At 40.7% G+C, this 16669-nt stretch overlaps 1 long non-coding RNA gene across 1 annotated transcript; it reads right to left on the reverse strand.

The window, feature by feature from the left end:
- Positions 1-2661: 2661 nt before the first annotated feature.
- On the reverse strand, positions 2662-15632 carry LOC148189553 (uncharacterized). The gene is made up of 3 exons (XR_015776531.1): positions 15154-15632; positions 14588-14668; positions 2662-3020 (listed from the first exon to the last, which is right to left on the reverse strand). It is a non-coding gene; the product is annotated as an uncharacterized LOC148189553 (long non-coding RNA).
- Positions 15633-16669: the final 1037 nt, after the last annotated feature.

Consider the following 16669-nt stretch of genomic DNA (forward strand, 5'->3'; position numbering starts at 1 on the left):
TGACACACCTTGGCCTGTGTGTGCTGCCTCTGCAGCGTCTGTCATTTGTGAGGCAGCAGGCCTCTCAGCTGCTTCCCGCACCACCTCCTCGGCCTGTGAATACACAGCAGCTACATTAAGCCCCTCTGCCCCACAGCACTTTCACCTGCTGAGTAAAGGCTGCCCGGATAATACGGGATCACCTTGCACCGCCTGCAGCTCTTCTGAACGCAGCCAGCAGATGAGCTGCTCCCTGACAGACACAGTGTGTGTGTGTGTGTGTGTGTGTGTGTGTGTGTGTGAGTGAGGGTAGTGTCTGGTGGGGCGTGTGTGTCCATGTGTGAGTAAATTTCACGGTTATATCTTCGTTTTCTCGTTCAGCTTGATCTGAAGATGCCCCAGTCCTCAGTTGGATGGGGTCCTGTGTGCTTTTCACTGTTGTTCAGAGGAATTTTCCCATTAAGAAACCTGCTCAACTGCCCTAAATTACTTCACAGACTAAGCTGCCCTTGTCCTCACTTTAATCTAGCCTTTAAAGTCTCTAATCATTATTATGGCACTCCCAGGCTCAATGAAGGCAATAGAAACATAAAGCCTCTCTCAGCAAGCTAGCACAACACTCTAGGATAGCTTCCACTCTGTCCTTTGTAGGGTTTTGGATTATAGATTCATTTTTGCAGGACGTGTGGTCAAATTCGTTCCTGGGAAAAGCACTCAGTATACCCTCCTTTCATCTCAGTCTCATTTTCCGGGTATCTAATGGTCATAATCGAGGCGGCCATGCTGGGTGTGTGTTTGAAGGTTCGGTCAAGGAGCCCCTAATCCCCTCATACACAGTTTGTAGTGGTGGCCCCACATACAAGAGCTGATTTTGTTGCCTAACGCTGAGAGAGAGCGAGAGCAACGTAGATTTGAGTGTTAGGTCTTCTGAATACACACACACACAAAGATGCAATACTCTGGTGGGGATCCTGGGATTCCCAGCAGACGGAGGTTTCATTGCAGGAGTAAACTCACAGCAACGAAAACTCGGCAAGAGTGACGGGAGACATTTTCAAACAAGGAGCAAGTTTCATCAGAGTTTAGTTCAACAACCAGCTTAGATTTAAAAAATAATTCTAAGAGTTTTCTAGTCTATAAAAGAAAGAGGTTAGTCATCACAGAATTAAAAAAACAATTGAAGTGGAATATAATTATGCATACATATGAAAGTATAAAACTAAGTTTTTCAGCAGGAGCCACAGAAAGTTGGTGCACTTTCATTTAGTGGCGTGAGTAAATGAAGAAGGTTATTACAAATGAGTTTATACAATAATGTAACTATTAATCTAAATTCATATAAAACATTTACCTAATGTGAAAAAAGCCAGTTCATGTTAATGTGTAATACTGCAACTTTAATATTTCAGTTCACCTTAAAGTTACATCTTCATCTATGAGCAGTGATAGAGTGTAAAAATACTGTGTTTAAGTACAATTTGGATGTAATTTTACTTTATTCGAGTGTTTAACTTTTAAGTTCCACTACATTTCAGAGGGTTAAAATCTATTTTTTAGTCTACACTGCATTCATCTATAGTTGGGCATCTAAAATTTTACCTGTAAAACATGTGATCGTCTCATATAATATGACTTTATATTAAAATTGTGAACTCGAGCGTCACCTTAAATTCAGTTTATGCATTAAAAGTGATATTAATACAGTGACAAATATAAAAAGCACATTCTTAATTGTGCAATTTCGCTGGTAATGTTTACTTTTATTTCTTATACTTTAAGTATTATTTTTGCAATATGAACTTTAGTATCTTTATTTTGCAGTTTTGTTATTTTTACTTAAAGGAATACTTCACCCACAAATGGCTATTTGTAAATTAATTAGTCATTCTGTGTTACCTTGAAATTGTGAACAAAACTTTGTTTTTCTTGCATTGCTCCATGAAAAAAGCAAACATTGATTTATTTTGTTTTATTTTTTTCACAGAAGAAATTAACATGTGTGGGAAGTACTGAGAGTATAGTTGGATAAATGAGACTTGGATTATACTCTACAACTTCTACTGTGAGAGTTTGTAAACAGATGTTTTAATATAGTTAAACATGCTAAACTATTACTTAAATTCATCAAGTATTTTTTTCAGTTTTTTGAGTCTTCTTTCATGAGAGAACAAAGCATTAGAGAAAAACTTTTTTCCCCTGTGAATTAAAGGTAACATCACATGACTAACTGATATACAAATGGTCATTTTGTAGGTGAAGTATTCCTTTAACATTATCCTTACATGTTAAAAGTAACAGGGATAATAATACACCGATATGTATGAAACCACATTCCTAATTTTGCCATTTAGCAAGAAATTGTTAATTTTAATTTGGATAATTTAAGTACAACTTGTTGCAAATACTTGAGTAAAATACTGAACATGGAGTATTAATATTGTGGTATTGCTACTTTTACATGGGGAAAAGATCTCAATACTTCTCCCATTACTGCCTAAGAGAAGCCCAATTGCATTGACTTGGAAATGTTAATTAGTGAAGTTACAAAGTCAACATTTTTGTGAGCTATAAATCATGTTTTCAGCAAAGGCAGCAACTGATGCTACAGACTTCCAGAGACAAGCCTCAGCAAAGTTTGGACAACCAGTTATTATTTGTCTAACTCAGCAGTGATTGCTTTTACTTCCCGCTGACAGTAATGAAATGTTTCAGGCAAACTATACTGCATTAAGAACAACAACACTTTAACAAAAAGCACCACAGCTATGCTCTCCTCTTAGATCAACAGAGACTCTTTTGCCGTTTAGCAGATTATCAGAGTCAAGTGTGGTATAGTTCTCAGCCCCAATGCCAGCTCCTTTCGCAGCGAGAGAGACGCACAAAACATGAGTGAAGATGCTCTCTCAAGCGGCCGGTGGGACCCTCAGCGCTAAATGCTGGGGCCCCTCTTCAGACAGATAGCAGCAGGATGTCTGCCTGGACAACCCCCCCGTGATGAAGTTCACCCTCTCCACAAGCACCTGGCCCCTCGGCTGGACGGCCTGTCACTCACAGTGGGTGAAAAGAGGGGGAGAAGAGAAGAGAGAAACAAATTCACAAAAAAAGCACATAGAGTTGAGTAACAAGGAATAATCAGATAAAACAGTTGCACACAGACAGCCTGGACTCAGTGGATTTTATTGTGGTTTTTAACTCATTCAGTGTCACCACATGTTGAAGCTAAAGATCATTCTGCAGATTTTTTTAAAACTGTAGGTGCAGAGAACCTGAAAGCTTTTATCCCAATTCTGTTCTGACTTTAAGCATAACATGATGCAAAAAATCCTGCAAACAGAGCTTATAATTCCCATATTTCATATTCAAAAGTGCAGAAGCCATTTAACAACAACGGCTTTGTAAATAAATATACACCGGTGACTGAGGCGGCATATACATAAGGCCATGGGTATTTATGTAGATGAAGTGGATGCTGGGTAAATGTAACTTTTCACAAGCATTAGAGTTTTATCATTTTGCGTCCCCAGCAAAACCTCGGTCTCTGCTTTAGAGCATTTTGGAGTCCAGAGCTGATCTCGTGGAAGCCTCTGAGAGAGGCCAGTCAGCTGGACAGTTCCTGCACCCCAACAACCCCTTCGTCCCTCCTCATCTTCCCATGTTTCTCCCACTTCCCGTGTCACCATGTCTGCCTGTCCTGTGGGGCTGCAGGTTTCTGGTCCAGCAGCCTAGGACAAGGCTACCATTAACTGCAGGGCTGTGCAGAGGGCACATGGGACAAAAGGCCCAACACGCTGTCCCTGCCCTCAGACAAGGCCTGAAACAAATGTTACAGGGCTGGCGCAGAAGGGAATCATCCGGCCGGTGTCACTGAATACATTTACCTACCTCAGAGCCCTTTCAGCCGCATGCTTTGTTTTAGCCCCTGAAGAAGGGAGGGCGTGAATGGAGGGGCGGGAGGAGGTGGGGACTGGGGGGATGTCAGTATGTGTGTGTGCAGTGGGAGAAAAACGCAAGGAGGGAGGAAGGGAAGTGAACGAATGAAATGAACGAAAGAGTCTCCAGGTTTCCACAGTGACCGCCTAAGTCCCAAAAACACCACAGTGTTTGTAAGGGATGGGAGGAGGTGTGTGTGTCTCTGTGTGTGTGTGTGTGTGTGTGTGTGTGTGTCCCCTCACAAGGACGCCAGGAGGTCTTGTTGATTGTTGTGTTTTGTTTTTCTTCTGGCCTCCCGCTCTCTTTTCTTCTCCTTTGTCTCTGCGACCCTTCCTGGGGTCTTTTTAGGCTAATTGGAGACCTGGAGAGCAGAGCAAACTCCAGACAATTTGTTCTCTAAGCTCCTCGACTCCAGTTTGGTCAAATAATTAACAGTGAGAGAGAAGCATTCGGTCAACAGGAGTGGAAGTCACAAAGTCAGATTGCAGGTCTGAGTGGCTCGCTGTTGTCTCTCTCTTTTTTTTTTTTAAGTGTTTGACTTAAGTTTGGATTCTTCGCAAAGCTGGAAGAATGGAGTGGAGTGCTCCAGAAGATACAGATCAGGAATTAGTATCAACTGCACATTCAAAGCTTTGCTATGTTTGACCTGGTTTTAAGAAACTCCTAGATTTTAAATGGTTAAACAATGATGGGCATGCGAGACACTGCAGATGAGTGGTGGTGGTTGGTGGCTCAAAAATACAGCCAATGCTATTTATAAAAAATAAAAATATACAAAAATGTTTTTTTGTGTCTAAATGAGGAAACTTTTATTTATTCAGGTTTTCTTAAAAATTTTTGCTTTTCTGCTAGTTATCATTTTGTAAAAATGGGTGTAACTTTTTAAATAGCGGCTGTTATTCTAAATACATGTTATTCAAAGTCTTCATTATGGCTCAGTAGTTAAGTGTGCATCCTCAATAAGAATGAAACAAATAAGCCTTAATGTTTTAAAATGTTTTTAAGCATTCTATTTTTTTCTAGGGCTGCAACTATAATTATTATCATTAATAAAATTAATAATATGAATATTTTCCTAATTATTTGACTAAATATCCTGTCTCTAAATGTATTGAAAAAGTCCAGTTTCCAAAAGTAAAAGTGTAATGTAAAATGTATGTTGTAGTAAGATTGTCATTACTAATGCATACAGTGTTCATCACTTTTTATGTATTTCTTTATATACATATTTCATGTCTATTACTTGGTAGCTTCTAAAATGGAGATCAAGAAAGTAAGTCTTATGGTTAAATAATATCACAAAAAAAGAAAAAAGAAAAGAAAAGAAAAAGTCCAGTTAATCTCCTAAATCTCAAAGTGATATTTATGCCTTACTGGTGGCCCAAAGTGAACATTACAGTTACAAAGATATGAAACTAAGTTAAGCAAAAAATCCTCACAAATTACAACCTGGACTGAGAGGGTGTTTGGCCTGTTTGCTCTGAAAATAAACGTTTATTAAAATATTGTAACTTAATTTTTTATCTATTTAATCAACTAATCGTGTAAACCCATTTTTTTCTTATAACTTGCTCATTCTGTAATAGTTTAGGAAGAGGTTTACAATTTTAAGAAGATTTTTCTGTACAGTCTGTAATACAGTACAAATAAAGAGAAATTGAATCAATAGTTGTACACAAAATGTCCACTGAGTGCACGCCTCCCTCGAAAAAAAAAAAAAACATTAAAACTCATCCCCTGCCCCAACAGAAAGAAATTAGTGTGTCATTTTTCCCATAATCCCTTCAGCTAATCTCCTCCAATCCACTGGGTTTGATTCAGTCATCTTTTCTCTCATATTCTAATCCATTTTGCCTTTGAGTTTTTGTGTGGGTCGCAGCGCACCGCCCCACTCACAAAGAGCAGTCACTGAGCTATGACATTAAAGGTATTGTTGAGCAGGCCTCGGCCCAGCAGCCCCCTTACATGGGCTCACTGTGCAAGGAAGTGCGTGTTTTCATCCCTGTTGTCATGGGAATGAACACACACACATGAGCATGCAACCGCCTCCCCCTTCATCAGCCTCCCCTGATTTTAGCTGACATAAATTCATTCTTTTGTGCGGGACATGCTGGCTCGTCTCCCACCATGTAGCTGCTTTCAGCACCTGAACTTTAAAATATGAACCAGGAAACTGTGTGTTTGTGATATAAGGGTGGTGCGGGTGAAGTATGCTTTATGAAGGTATGGCCTGGGGAAGAGAGGAAGGTCTTGTGCATAACTCAGACTGTGCCACCACAAACTGCCAGCCCTATTCATCAGGGCTTTCAGGGGAGTCACAGAGAACAGATGAGAAACAGGGCTGACTGCAGCATAGGGTTATACATGACCTCGGGAAATCACCGCCTGTAAGCACACATGCTTATACAGTACTGTAAATTATCTGTGAACTGTACATGGGAACATGTGTACATGGTGCAACATGTTCAAACATTCAGTGAACACCCACACATGCATGTGCAAATGAATGAAAAAAATATAAAGACATGCACTTGTGCACATGAACTACATGTGTATATATAGTTATATACTTATGATTGCACGTATAACCTTAGGATCAGAGAAAAGATTTACTCTATATATATAAATATGACCTTCTGTCCTCAATACAGAGCTTTATATACACTTATATAATATTTAAGTTGGCATTTAGACAATTTATGAGCTCTACATCATATCAAAACTAAAATCTAGCCAGTGTTGCCAACTACTGATGTGCTGAGAGAAAGCATATTTTCTTTCAATTTCAGGATTCTCACTCCGAGAAACCTGTAATGAAAACTGCTATCCAACTTCAAATTTGGTTTCATGAGAGTTTTAGTGTCGTAGAGTTGGGTAAAAAGTACGTGGATCCCTTATTTGAGTTACAATGCCAGAAGATTTTACTAAATTAAAAATTTAAAAAAATTTTAAAAAAACAGTATTGTTAATTTTTTTAAGCATCAAAGCCAAACTACTCATTATGCTGACTGGTCACAAGTGGTACAAGAAGTACATACTATGATAATTCACTTAAGTAAAAGTAGAAATAACATAGTGAAGAAATACAATAAGTAAAAGCCCTTTGTTTAAAATGTTACTTGAGTACAAAAGTAGCAGCACCAAAATATACCTAAAGTATTAAAAGAAAAGGACTCACAAAGAATAATAATAAATATATATATATATAATATATATATATATTATTTATATTATTGTATCATAATCATTGATGTATTAATGTGTGCATCACTTTCATTTTTTTCTCCTGAATAGCTTGTAAGCTTGTAAGAGTAAAAAGTACAGTGTTTGTTTCTGAGACGTAGAGGAGTAGAAATATAAAGTAGCCAAAAATAGAAATACTGAAGTGAAGCACAAGTACCTAAAAATACAGTACTTGAGCAAATGTACTTTGATATTTTCCACCACTGCTGGTCCATTTCTGTGTAATTTTAGTATTAAGTATGGAAAATCATAACTGATGCATTAATCTAAAAGCAGCATTTTAAAGGTATAGCTGGTTGAGATGGAGCTATTTGAACTATTTTTATAAATTCATGACACTATACTTATATATAACATGATAATATGTTTTGCATGGAAAAGTCTTAATCTGCAGAGTAACTCCTGAATACAGCTGTTAGAAGTAATGAAATGAAAAGTAAAATAGTTCTATCTGAAGTGCTATGAAGTAGAATCATGCAAACTTATCCTCTAGAAATTACAGCAAGTATATTTTCATATAAATACATCTTAAAGTATCAGAAAAAAACAACTCAGATATAAATAGCCCACTTTAACATACTTCTGAGGCACTGTGCTTCCATACTACCATCATTCGGAACATTTTTTTAAAACTTCAATTTAAAACACTGAAGTTTTTCTATGAAAAGTAGAAAAGCATGAAAACGTTTCACAGTGCGAATTCTCTTTCCAGGTCATCCAATACAGAAACTATGTCAAACCCTCTGACATTTCAACACACAGGTGAAAGGCAGCCTTTGGCATCTGGTCTGTTGATAATCACAAGGAGCCAGAACATTGTGTCTGGAAATTATTATTACTGTTGAGTTTTCTTCTGTTTTTTATTGATCACAGCACCAAACACTAAATTAGATTACATTATGACACAATGGGTTCCTGGACCAGTCACATAATAGGCCCTACCCAAACCCCCTTGGGCAGGTACAACACACTGTACTTTCTCCCCGCAGAACTAAAAGGTCCAAATTGAATGGATAATTCAGCGAATCAAGAATCCTTTTGAGAAACACTCATTGAACATGTATCATGATGGTTTCTCTTTTGTGACATCTTCAAAGTGAATGTTTACACTACACTAGGACTTGAAGTCCTGTTATTGACATGAATGCTAAGCAATATGACAAGAAATGCAAAGTTAATAAAAGCTACTTTGCGCAGTCTCAAGGCCCCTTAGGGCCCCCTGAACCCATGGGCCCCTGGGCCAGTGGGCTTGTATGGCAATGCACCTATATCTACCTTGTCCTGGAAGGATTTTTATTGGCAGAAATCTCAAAATCTAGTCATATGACACCACACGTTTCTGTATTTGGCAAGTGGAGAAAATGTGACATTGTAATTTGAGTGAATGGACGCTTTATTGTCTGATGACATCATAAACAAACCCCCCCCCCAGTTCATGATTCTGAGTTAAAACTGTTGTACAATACATCGTCCATCTGTCTCTGTCACTGTTATTATCACTTCCATCTCCCACTCTCTCGATCATTCTGCCTGTCTCTGAGTCTCAGACTGCCTCTAACCTGTCTGCCATGGTCTCAACCCAATAAAGAGAATATTTGCTGCACATTCACCATGGTCATATGTCAAAATAGGAGTCCTATTGTTGCACGAGACATGTCCTTCAAATCTCCATGCTGGCTAATTGAGTTTGTCTGTGAGGCGTTCATTCACTGTCAGCAATTGACAGAGAAGAGAGCCAAGTCCTTCCCTGTCAGACTTTCCCAAAAGTCAACACTGGGCCAGACATGCACACACACGCACAGAAACACACACACTACAATACAGCGCCGAGGGGTCTGGGACATCCCGCAGACAGCATCCTGTTCCCGCTGAATGGCTCTTGTGTCACAAAGGACAATTTGGCTTCTCTCTGGCCCGACTACCTGCGTGGGATATGAATGCCTCCCTGGCTGACTTGTGGCCTCAGGTTTTTGTGTTTCGTTTTTGGTAACGTCTTTCCCGTCTTCCCTCTCTCCTCCTCCCTGGCCCCCTCTCTTCTCTTTCTCCTCGTCTCAAGTGGTCTGCAGAGGGTGTCCTGGGAACCTGGCTGCCTGCCCCGCTGACAGTTCGGCTCAGCACCACAACAACCACACAACCAACCGCATCCCTTTAGGACAGACCCCCTGAATTAGCTCTTATTAGCCCACTGTCTGACACCCAGGCTGGACACTGACTGACATGCACACAATGACGTATGAAGCAGACACATTAACAAACAGGCATGCTGACATGCAAATGAAATGCAGACACACACACAGACAAACACACAGTGTGGACAATGGTAGAGCTTAACGAGCAGTGTGCCAGAGAAAGGGCAAGAGGCATGCGAACAGAGCAATTTGCCAAATTTCAACTGCACACACACACACACACACACAGACACACACACACACACACGCACACACAGAAAAAAGTGTTGCACGCATGTCTTTTTAGTCTCTTTCAGTTTGCAGCTTTGAATCTTATAAGCGTTGACTTTTTGACACACTATGTGGTCAATTTTCCAAATGTAGAAAGCATCATAAACACTGCTGCCGAGTTAATATCAGTGTTGGTATCTACAGTACGTGTAACACCTGCTTTTTGCACAGTCGCTGTTTACATTATCCAAAAAACCTTTGTTATTACAGCCTGCACCAAAAATTAAAATAAATACAAGACCAGAAATTAATTGTTTAATTAAATTAATCCAGCCAATTATGTTTCGTATGATTCTCAGTCAGTCAGTTATATACTTAAAAAAGTCTTCAAAATAACAGTCACTTTAACAAAAAAAGGAATTCAAAGAGAAAAATGGACTCTCAAGATACCACCTTGTGACAGGATCAAACCAGCCACAATACAGCCATCATTTGGCACCATTGCTCAGACCACACTCATCTTGCAACTCGGCCTTCATCTTTAACGGTTGTGAAGCCATAGCGTTGATAAAATCTGTCCCCAAGAGACAAATAAACAACTGGCAAAACACTCAGAAAGAAATCTGCGGTAGTTTCTGCTACAATAGGTGCCACTAAGGTCACATTTTGTCATGATTACACATACACACAGACTCATAAAGCCATCGTAACATTGTTGAGGCTGACAATAAGGAAAATCTTGTATTCAAACCGAATGAGAGGAAACATATTCAGCAAAATTCTCTATAAACTCCTTAAAAACTCCAAAACTACGTATTTTCAATTACTTCCACATGACGAGTGGCTTGTGGAATAGTGTAATTACCAAAACAGTTGTAACATTTTCAACATACTGATTGTTTAAACTGGGGCTGGACCACGTCTCTGCATAAATACAACTGCAGCCTCACACAGCAGCCAGTCAGAGCTGAAACCATCAACACTTTGTCAGTTTGTTTGCTGTAGTCAGTATGTACAGTGACGCTCAGTAATCCTGTGTAATCATCCTGTGTAATACAGTAGTGCAATTGGGATTGGTGATTCAAAATGAGTCAAATACTGCAGTTTTCAGCAGAGTTTCTGCTGTGTATCTACTGTGTGTGCATAAGTGTGTTTGTCTGTGTGTTTATGTGTGCGTGTTTATGCATGTGTATGAGTGTATGTGCATGCATGTGTGTGTGTGTGTGTGTGTATGTGTGTGCATGCACGCATGCACGTGCCCGTGCGTGTGCAGGGAACGTGGCGGCAGGCAGCAGTTCCCCCCTGAGGATCCCCGCTCATTACCCAGAGGTCACAGCCCACGCCTGGCCACTTCCTGCCTGACCTCCCTCCAGAGAGCAGAGCATGCTGGGCTGTGGATCACACGTGCTGGTCACAAACAATCCGACTTCCTGTCCCAGTTTGGGTTAGAGACACAGAGAGCAAGAGAAAGAGAGAGAGTCCTGGCTTCTATCTGCCACTTGCTGTGCTCACTTCCTCCATTCTCACGCTCTCTCTCTGTCTCTCGCTCTTATTCATTAGCCTCCTGACTATTCACCCCGGCCCAGCCGGCCCAACCCCAGTACTGGGAACAAAATACTCACTGGCCATCTTGTTCCAAACTTCCTCCCACACTCCTCCGTATAAAGACATGAGTCATATGGGGCCGAATCAGGTTTGAATAAGGCGTTTTTTGGGACTTTTTCAGTGTGTTGGAAAGTCGTTGTGCGCCTCTAAATTGTTGGTAGCAACTTGAGCCATTAACGGTTTCTACTGATCACCGCCAAACATGAATCAAAAGGCTGTCATTTCACCATGAACAGAGCCTCTTAGGACAACTGCCATGTTCATTGAGGTCAGTAGAGGAAAACATGGAAACCCATAAAGACAATAATTCTGTGTATACTTATTGGAGTCAGACCAATCCTGATTTTATATACCAGCACTAATTCCATTGATATGATATCGATATGTTATATATTAATATATTAATATGTTATTGACTTATTCCAACAATAAATCAGTCAATGGTCTTTTTTTCTATCCCTTTATTTTTTAATGCAAGAATTATGACCATGATGTAAATTAAGCTGAACATTTTACAGTTAAAAAATAAACTTTTTAGTCCTCCTTGGTGGAAACACTGTATACTGTAATGCAACACTGTTTGTAAATAAACTCTTCCTCCTTATGATGAGTAAGAAAGGTCATGAGGTTTCTCTAAAGGCACAGACACACTGAACCAACATCAATGAACTAATTGCGCCAAAGGCCAACTTTTGAATAACCTATCAGCCAAAATGTTGCTCTTATACACACTACAAAGACCACAGCCACCGGCCAACCAGCATGTACCTTGTGCACCTGCATGAGAGGAAATAATCCTCCAGACCAGCAGGTAGCAAATACTCTGTATTTGACTGATTCAGCGTGCTAGTTTGCTAGTTAGCACAACCTGATGCCACTGAACTATAACACAAACAGTTATGAACTGTTTCTGCTAAAGCAGAGCGTGGTGGTTAAAAAAAATCTTACAAGTTGTTTTATATCTTTGCGCTTCGACTTTGGCTGTTTGTTTGCTTTACTCACCTTAATTTCTTTTCTCGTGCACTAACTGAACTGCTACTCAGTATGATTTCGGGCTACACCATCTTAGACGCTGATTCAACATGTTGACTCAGCCAAAAAATAGCTGAAAAGGGCAGAAGAGTGCCAGTGGTGCGGGACACAGCACAAAAACTAGTTTGACAGAGACTCAATAATGGCCTTAAATTGACCAATATCCAACCAGCAGCTTGGTGTGTCAGGGCCCTAAGAAAAGCCATCTTTGAGAGCAAAACACAGATACTAGGCTTTTTAATTTCTTCACTCCATATTTGTTATATGGATAACATATTTGTTATCATCTTATCATGTGTCACTCATTTTTTTCACTTTAAATGCAATAATTGGCATTTCTAAATCAAGAAGAACTTTGTCTTCTCACACTGCAATGCATTAAATCTAAGAACAGATAGATTTCACATATGCTCACTTCACCTTCAAACTTTAGATCTATAGCATCTGTCACTTTATAAGTGTTAGCCAACACTGAGCATCCAGAGAGGACTTCTGCTGAAAAGCTGGGTAAAATGAAGACTGATGTGCTGAATAGCATCTCAGGACATCTTATTGATACCAGATGGGCTTTGTGAGTTCTAGATTGGCCCCAAGAAAGAGGCCTTGCACAAACATTATTGTTTACCAGTGCCGAGCCATTGTTGGTCCGGCGTCTGTCGCTGACGCACCAGCATCCTCCCAAATTAGACTGCAGCGGCAGGGGTGCTGCTGTCCCTTCGCTTTCATGGCTCCTTGGCTTGACCACAAGCCCCTTTTATCGTCTGTCAGCGTCCGCTACAATGAGCCTCCAGGAGATTGACCCCTGACTCGCCACAGGGGGCAAAGCCAGGCCTGAGCAGGGTCAGGGCAGCAGAGGCTGGTGGTCGGAGGGCACCGTGCTGGTCCAGAGCCTGGTCCAGGGTTGTTGACTCTGGGACCTGACCCTGGCTTGCTCCCCTCCCGTGGGGTCAGGCCTGCAGCTCAAAAGACCGAAGTCTCCTGCTGGGAACAGGGGATGAGCAGCTATTCAGTGGAGCTGAACCAGGAGCTATGTCCGGCTCAGTGCTGACCACCTTGGGACCGAGGAGGTCAGCCGGGCCAGGCTCCTGCTGCTGGCCACAGATCAGAGAGTGAAAGCAGCCGCCCTCATTAGGGAAGGCATTCTGCTCTGGAGATATGTGTGAAAATTCCCAATTAGCAGGAATTAGGTTGCACGGTGCAATGACGCCCCAATTTATCATATTGATCAGACTCCTGGTGTTCAGTCCAATTCTGCGTATTCACCGAGGCGTGATGGTGAGGGGCAGTACAGACCATGCAGCACTAACACTACGAAAATCCAGATGGTGAGTCCTTTTAGATTAACCATATCACACTCACACATTCATAGGAACATTTCTATGCAGGAAAACCAGATCCATACTCACAGATCCCCCTGAGGACCTCCAGTGAGGCAGCATGTATGGTCAGGTCTCTAATCTGATCTGATCTCTTTGGGTGATGGATGAGACTGGTTGGCCCCTCTACCTGTTAGCTGTCTCAGATCTCAGATCAGTGGACTTTTTGTGTGTGTAGAGTTTTTCTGAGGACAGCATGCTGTGTGTTTATTTTATGCATCATAAAGAGAGATCTTAGTTAACACACTTTAGATTTGTTGCCTCTGCAATGTTGTGAAATATTAGTGGAAAATCACAGCTGCAAAATTCCACCTACAAAGTTAAATGTCAAATCTTTTTTTTTGCAGTACCTAATAAACAGGACAAAGTTCCTTTCAGATGATAAAAAAATTGCAAAGGCATGGGCAAAGGATCGAAATGTGTGCAGGATGCAGAGCTTACTTTAGCACTGGATTCAGCTAAGTTCATAAACTAGATGCTGATTCACAAATCTGGTTTCCCCATCTGACTGCATTTCGCCATGTGTTACTTTATTAATGAGACGTATGTTTGTAATGTTTTGTTACAGAGATTAGAGAAATTAACTCCGAAACACTGAAGATGGGTTTTTCTTCCATCATTCTCTACCTCAACCGAGCTCAAAGATAAAACAAGAAAGTTTGAGCACTGCACTTAGTGGCAATTTTGCATTGAGCAATAGCCAAGGCTGTGTTGCCAGATTGGAAATATTAAATTATGGTGCCATAGACTTAAAATGATCATATTTTGAAGAAAATGATTGAGTCATAACCACCCACAACATGTTTTGTGAGCAAGCTGATGTAACTATGATGTATGGAAGGGGCGTATTAATCCATAAGGCTGACAAGTTTTTAATAAACTACAATTACAAAATGAAATAACAAGACAGTAAGCCTGGAGCCTGTTCATATTATGCATGACAATGGTTAAGGATGTGAGCTAATTAAATAAATAACTGGGCTTACTGGTGCATTAAAAACAGCTTGACTTTAAACAGCATACCTTAGTGAGAAAGTTTGAGCTCCAGAATGACAGCTGTGCTCTCGAGTCACGTTCATCATAGCCTGCACCAAGCATGTCTGGCTGGAGAGAGGCCACATGGGAAGAGATGCATTAACAGAGATACATATTTTGCTATTCTGATCAGGCTTAGAAATGTATTTAAATGAGACAATGCAGTCTTAAACTATTGTATGTGATAGCCATTTTTGCCATTAGTGATAGTATATCCTACTGAGGGCAAAATTATCACACATTATCTCAGATAAGAACCACCATTAATCTCTCTCTCTCTCACTTGAAATAGCAGCTTAAGGTACACATGAAAATATATGAATAAATTAATAGTCAAACTGCCATGAATGATAACAGAATAAGTGCTGTATGTAAAATACAAATTAATTTTGTACGTAGGCTACAAAATAACAATGTGGAATCATTCCCGCCACAATATATATCTTTACACAGCTTTCAGCAACACATAACTTAGATATGTAACAACATAAATTAGTGTGGTGACATAAAGAAATTGACCAAACAATAATGTGTACAGTGAATAACTGACTCACCCTGCTGGTGGTACTAGTATCAGGTAGTACAGAAAACAACAAAGGATGGACTCAAAAGCACCATGAAAAGTTAGTCTTGGAGGAATCAGAGTACAGTATACAGGGGTCAGTCCAAAAATCAAACCATAGGTATCCAACATTTGCCAGGCAAGAGTTCAAAAAACAGAATTAGGAACACACAGGAAAAAATGTTGTTGAGTACTTAAAAGAAAACAGTGGAGCTGAGCTGGCACACACAAAGGAGATGACGCAGACTGAATACACAAGAGAGGCAGAGTAATGAGGGACAGGTGAAATTAATCATGGCAGGGAAAGTAATCACACAGGCAGGAAGTGAGGTGAAACAAGTGACAGAGTTGAGCATCAAAATAAAACAGGGACTTATAACTTAGAAAACTGAGTGCACATAACATTAACAGCTGGACTGGGACGTAACAGCTACAAGAAAAGTCAGGGGATCTGCAGCGAAATTAGGATTATTTCTTTGGGAACAATGAATGCCTGTAGAAATTTCTAAGGAAATTCATTCTACAGAATTTGAGATATTTTGATGAGGACCAAAGTGGTGGACCGACTGATTTTATTACCATCCCTAACGTGCACAACTGCATACACAGCCAGACTACAAATGGCCCCAACCTCCTCAGGCACCTCTGCTTTTCAGGCTGAATTGAGAGAAAAAAAATGTGCAGAGGTCAGGAGGTGAACTGATAACACACAAGGACAGGTTGTGCCTTGTTCTATAACACACCCCCATGTCTGTCTCCCCCTCATCCATCCGTCCATCCACGGAGCCGCACATCCATCTCTCTCTCTGTCGACAGTGTGTGGCTGAGCTCAGACTTGGAGAGGAAGCCCCTGTCAAGATAGGGTCCTTATCACGACCAGGTCAGCCCCTCCTGTTCCCATCATCCATCAGGCGGGCAGCCACCTGGACGACTGCTGACCCTCGCTACAACCTGATTGGACAGCCCGGCAGAGAGGACACACAGGAGTGGAGGAGATAAGAGAGATAACAAGCCTGAGCACATTCTTGTAGTTGAGCATTTTTTTCCACATGACATAGGGTTCGGGAGTCTAGCACATTTTTTCATCCTACGTGATTTTTTTTTTTATATATATATATGACTTTATAAATGACAGTTAAAAGGAGCCAACAAGAGGAAAAGATTTAACCAGGAAGCCACATCTTATGTGGAGTTCAAGTCAATCTCTTTGAGCTGCTCTGAGCTGTGTTTTCATGACCTGTGGAAGTGTGGAAACCTCAGACCTCCTCAGGGACATGCCCCCTCTCCTCCTCTCCACCTCCTCCTCCTATTCTGTTTGTTTTGCTCGTATTAGTACCCCGGAGGGCCGAATTATGGATCAACAGAGGAACATCCATCTCCATCTCGCTTAGCCTCCCGCTCGTGCTAAAATAAGTGGCCAATTAACTTGGCGGCGACCGTGTGTGCTTGTCCCCATCTGACTGTAGATTAATGACCGGCCAATGCTTTCCCTCCCCAGGCCCATTTAT

Source organism: Plectropomus leopardus, chromosome 5, assembly GCF_026936395.1.
Source record: "Plectropomus leopardus strain MGB_pleo_1.0 chromosome 5, ASM2693639v1, whole genome shotgun sequence".
NCBI classification, from domain to species: Eukaryota; Metazoa; Chordata; class Actinopteri; order Perciformes; family Serranidae; genus Plectropomus; species Plectropomus leopardus.